The following is a 6000-nucleotide window of genomic DNA, read 5'->3' as shown; positions in this document are numbered from 1 at the left end:
AGTGCGCGCACTGGGCGGGTCTGAGGCGCCACCCTGAGCGGGCAGGGCCGCTGGGCGCCCAGAGGCACCCAAAGGGCAGCAGAGGCGTGGGGGCGGGGGGGGGGGGGACTCTGGGCGTGTCGCGCGGCCTCGCTCCCCCAGCAACACCCGCGGGGCTTGCAAAATGTCCCTGGGAACGTGGATCCCCAGTGAAGGGCGGGGTTTCGTGGCGACCCCCGGAGAGCTCAGGGGGCGCGTGCCTGCAGGCTGCCCTCTGGGGGCCGCGGGAGGAAATGGCTTCAGGGGTGCGAGGAAGGTCTCATGGGGAACGTCGGCCAGCACTGAGGTAAAGGACCCCGTTTGGAGCTGAGGAGATGAAGGTGCCTCCTGAGACTCCGTCCCTCCTGGAAGCTGCTAGCTTTTCGCACACATCAGAGATGTTGCCCTAAAGCAGGAAAGTTACATGCCAGAGTTAGAGAATAACAGGCTACCTACAGGCTTTGGGATCAGACTGACTTGTATTCAAATCCAAACGTTGCTGTTTATGAGCACGATATGGTAAATAATATATGTAATCTCTCTAATCTTCACTTTTCCTGATTTGGAAAATGAGACGTGCTTGGTATGGACGGTGCTTCAAAAACAGAATAGAGTCAATAAAAGGAAGTTGTACTGCTTGTTTTTGTTTTATTTGACAATGCGGTTGGAATCTCCGAGGCGCTGGGTGTATTATTCAGCGCTGTCCCCCGCTACCTTTAATAAAAATCCACCCAGACTTAGACCAATAAGAGCCAGACCTGGCGAAACATGAGGTGTCTCGGGGAAAGTCTACTACTCCCAAACCGTCTGTGTTCTGTACTTTGGGTACAGGTTTTTGTTTTTTAATTTTTATTGTTGTAAGCATTGCATAGGTTCTCTTTTTCCCCCCATTACCCTCCTTCACCCTGCTCCCCTCCTCCCCCCCCCCCCCCACCCCATTGTCTGTGTCGGGTCATGCATAGGCACACAAGTTCATTGGTTGATCTCTTCCCACCCACTGCCTTCCCTCTGAGGTTCAACAGTTTGTTCTGGGCACAGGTTTTTAATTGTGCTCACAGTCATCAAATTGTACCTATCCAAGCCCCCACCTAGTGTAGCCAATATGTTGAAATGGACTTCCAACTGCACATCTGGGAACTTTGATTCCTGAGCCTCATCCTGAACTACAGTCGCCAGAGTCAGCAGGGCGGGGAAGAAATGGAGTGGGAAGAGCCAACCTCCCTAACCTCTGCCTATTCCTTTGCCGGGTATTGGTGTCTGTACCTAGGCTTCACCTTTAAACATCCCAACATCAGGCACATCTGGCACCTTGTTTAATGATTCTGATCCCCCTGATGCTGCTACCCAGAAGTTTCCCCCGTCCCATCTGTCTTTGCATTAGACCCTGGGACACTGCTTTAAACTGTTTCACCCTCAACTTAGATTTGTCAACTTGAGGTCTCTTTAGCGTCAGTTTTCCCCAGCCTCACCACACAATGTCCCCATCTTAATCTCAGATTGTTCCCTTCTCCCTAACAGTTCTCTACAGACCAGATAGTTATAGCTGCAGTATTTTCTATAAGAAAAGATGAGGGCTAGAGTTGTTGTCTGGAGACACCAAACTAGCAATAAGATTCTTGATAGAGGATTTGGCTAAACACATAGGGTCAATTGATTTTATTAGTTAGTTTCTTTTAATATTCTTATCAAGAAAAATTCAGAAACACACAGAATTGACTATTAAAAGCATTCTCCACCCTCTAATCAAGAATGTAGTCTAAACACAATATCTATATATTATTAATTAATATGGTGACTTTTGTCTAATCCCTTTTATGGCAGAGCATGTGCTTAGAGTTTTGTCCCTGGCTGGGTTGTTGTTTTTTTCATGGTTTGTTGTGTTTTTTTTTCTGTAATAATTACGGATTCCCACTGATCCATCTATTTTCTTCTCTGGAACCCCTAGTGACCAGGAACATGTATTTCCAGGATAGCAAGATAGAAGATGAGTAATACAGGAATTAATTAGTGGCCTAAGAATTGCAAGGGGTAATAAAGGGTTCACACAGATATGACACTACAATTTAGACTTGTTAGACCTCAATGCATCCTCATAGATGGACACAGATATTCATCTTAAAGTACTACAGACCTCTCATTTCCTCTCCTGCCTCAGTTTAGCATTCCACATTTTATGTTCTTAATGATTTGTAAATTAATGAATTCGTTGAGGAGGAGAAATTAATCTTTCTGGGTGGGTGTTTGTCAATATTAATATGAGTTAATGTTCAAATGCTGTGCTGGTACACTCTGTTCTACAAAAACAAGCACTGTCTCCATCCGCATGTGAAATAAGCAACACCAGCCAATTAGGGAAACTAATCTTTGAATTACTTTGAATGAAACATAAAAGGATCAGATGCCAGAAAAAGCAACAACAGATTTCTTTCCCCGTATTCACATTATAAAACTGCAACTCTGGAAAGTATTTTTCTAGGAGTTCCCTGCTTCCTAGAGTCACTGTCACCCGGTTTTGACATAAAGTATTTCAGGCACCCAATTTAGAAAACAAGTAGCTATTAAATTTCCAAAATGTCTATTTCCATAGATATTTTAATAACAGAGTAATGTTGTTGTGCTTCCCTCTGCCTCCTTCTCCAAAAGTAGGCAGTTCAAGGTGTGTTTATTCATTCTTACAAATATATTTCCCCACTCTGTCAAAAAGAGAAGCATAATTCAATTGAAGTGTATCCACACTATGCTTCCTTATACCATATTATGTGACAAGCTGTAAATAAAATTAACTTTTTATGAATACATAATGCATGGGATATGTTTCCAGGGTTGCATATAAAGAGTGTTTTAATGGCATACATTTTTCTAGGCAACCAAAAGCAAGTTGCTACTTCAACAACCCACAGACTGAATATAAAGCAATATTAAAGTGTTCCAGCTCAAACTTGTAGTCCTAGCGTCTGAAATATTGACATGCCAGCACAGTAAGCTTCCTCTAGAAAATTATATTTTTAGGAAATTATGTTGGCCACCATGAACTTTTTTTATACTTCAAGTATTTAGTACCATAAGAATAGAACTTTTATTTTAATGTTAAATTTCTTTAAATTTCTACCACCATTTAAAGAAATTTAACATTCTATGACTGGGAAAAAGATAACAGAACCAATTTTTTATAGTTTAGCAAGAAAAGCAACAAACCAAAGATCACGCATAATGTGAAAGTTGTCACAACATATTATACTGAAAAGCTGGATATAAACTTTATTTAAAGAATAGTTCTGATTTCAAATTATATATATTCTTTAAAAAGCCTGGAAGAAATCCAACAAAATGCTATCAGTAGATGTCTCTTAGAGATGCATGTTCTTTCTGTGTATCTTTCAATATTTTTCCATTCTCTACAGTAAGCATTAATTTTACTTTCAGAAAGTAAAAATAATTATTAAGCACCTATTATGTGCCAGGCTCTGACGTAGGCACTGGGTTTACAGCAGGCAACAAAACAAAGTAAATTCCTGCCCTCATAGAGCTTGCATTCTTCAAAGTAGAATAATAACAAATAAATATGTAAATAAACAGATAATAAATAAGTGTGTAAATAAACAGATAATAACCAAATAAATGTGTAAATAAACATATAATAACCAAATAAATGTGTAAATAAACAGATAATAATCAAATAAATGTGTAAAATAAATAGAATGTCAGATGGTGATGAGTGCTATAGAGGTAAAAAGTAATAATAATAAATCAAGTTAAGGAGATGGGGAAATATAGGGAATGGGGAAGTGTGATTTTATACAGATGATCAGGGAAGGCATTACTCCTGAGTCAACTTGTAGGGAGGGAGAGACGTGCAGGAAGTGAAAGAAGGAATCTCACAGGTATTTAGGGGATGAGGGATCGAGGCAGAAGAAAGCCCTGATGCAGAAGGGAGCTTAGCATGTTTGAGGAAGGGTGAGGGCTGGAGCTCTGCGTGAGGAGGGGAGTGGTAGATGGTGGTGAGCTCAGAGAGATGGCTCAGACTCAGGGCTTGAGACACTGATACACCGTCAGCTTAAAGGCTTTAAGAAAAGGAGTGCCATGGTCTGACTTGCATTTGAAAGGGGAGGCCCTGGCTGCTGTGTGCAGAACAGACAGTGGAGGGCACAGGTGGAAGCTGGGAGAGGAGTCAGAAGCTGTTACAGGGCTCCAGGGCAGGGGTGGGCAAACTTTTTGACTCGAGGGCCACAATGGGTTCTTAAACTGGACCGGAGGGCCGGAACAAAAGCATGGATGGACTGTTTGTGTGAACTAATATAAATTCAAAGTAAAGGAGCAGAGGGGAGAGCAAGAGAACCCGATAGAACAGCCGGATCCGACCCGCGGGCTGTAGTTTGCCCACAGCTGCTCCAGGGAGAGGTGACATTCAGATCAGAACACCAGCAGGGTGGTGAGAACTGATCAGATGCCAATGCGCACTATACACTTTGGTAGCTGGACATCAAAGGGAATGAGAGAGGGATTTGGGAATTGTTCATAATAAAGTGTGTATTTCCATATGTGATGGTCACTTTTGTATGTCAACTTGACTAGGCTAAGGGATGCCCAGATAGCCAATAAAAGTTATTTCTGGGTGTATCTTTGAGGGTATTTCCAGAAAGGATTAGCAGTTGAGTAGGTAACTGAGTAGAGGGCCCTCACCATTGCAATGGGCATCATTCCTTGAGATCCTGAGTAGAACTAAAAAGTGGAGGAAAGGCAAATTTGCTATCTCTGGTTGAGCTGGGACATCTATCTTCTCCAGCTCCAAGGTAACCAAAAGTGTTCTGGACCTCAGGCCTTCTGACTCAGCTGAATACACCACTGGCCTTCCTGGGTCTCCAGCTTGCAGACAGCAGATCCTGAGATTTCTCAGCCTCCATGACTGCACCAGCCAATTCTATTCTCTCTCTCTCTCTCTCTCTCTCTCTCTCTCTCTCTCTCTCTCTCTCTCTCTCCCCCTCCCTCCCTCCCTCCCTCCCTCCCTTCCTCTTTCCCTCTCTCCCCTGGTTATTGGATTGCTAGCTTCATTGTTAACTGCATTTACTCAGTTTCTCTATGCCTGGTACATATTTCTACACTCTCACAAGTTTACCTCATTTAATTTTCACGGACACCCTGAATGACACATGTTATTTTTCAGAGGTAGGTACAATCGTGGCCCTCAAAGATGATCATGCTCTAATTAGCAGGCCCTGTGATTATGATATTTTTACATGGCAAAGGGGACTTTGCAGATATGATCAAGAATAAGAATCCTGAGATGGGGAGATTATCCTGAATTACCTGTTGGATTCAATCTAATTGCATGGGTCCTGAAACAAGGAGAACCTTTCCTGGTTGCTGTCAGGAAACCAGAAAGATGGCAGTGTAAGACGGAAGCAACTTGCCATTGATGGGGGGCCGCAAGCCAAGAAAAGCGGGTGCCCTCCCAGAAGCTAGAAAAGGGGAAGCAATGGATTCTCCCCTAGAGCCTCCAGAAAGGAAGTCAGCCCTGCTGACCCCTTAATGTTTGTCCAGTGAGACTCCTGTCAGACTTCTGACCTCCAGAGCTGTAAGATAAATGGTTTTAAGCCACTAAGTTTGTGGTTGCTTGTTACCGTAGCCATAGCAAATTAAGATACAGCCCTTCTCATGTAATTTTAAAGCTCTAGAAAAGTAAGTTCTTGTTCTAACTTTTGCTCAGCTTCATTTTCTGGGTCCTCTGTCCTGTCACCTTATCATCACCCTTTGTTGTCCCAGGGGGTACCACCCACCTTCCCTCTAATGCTCTGCCACACACGTTTAAAGCAATGACTATCACCTCTTTCATGCAGCTTTCAAAAATAAACCTCTTATCTATCCCTTATTCAGTGTCATATGTGTACATATTAAACTATATGAAGAAATGTCACCATAAATATTAACCAAAAAGGTAAATATGTAGGACCTCAAATATGTACTCATAATGGATTAAAATCTGGC

This window comes from Plecotus auritus (genome assembly GCF_963455305.1).
Source record: "Plecotus auritus genome assembly, chromosome: 3".
In the NCBI taxonomy this organism is placed as follows: domain Eukaryota; kingdom Metazoa; phylum Chordata; class Mammalia; order Chiroptera; family Vespertilionidae; genus Plecotus; species Plecotus auritus.
Note: the sequence above shows the minus strand (reverse complement) of the source record.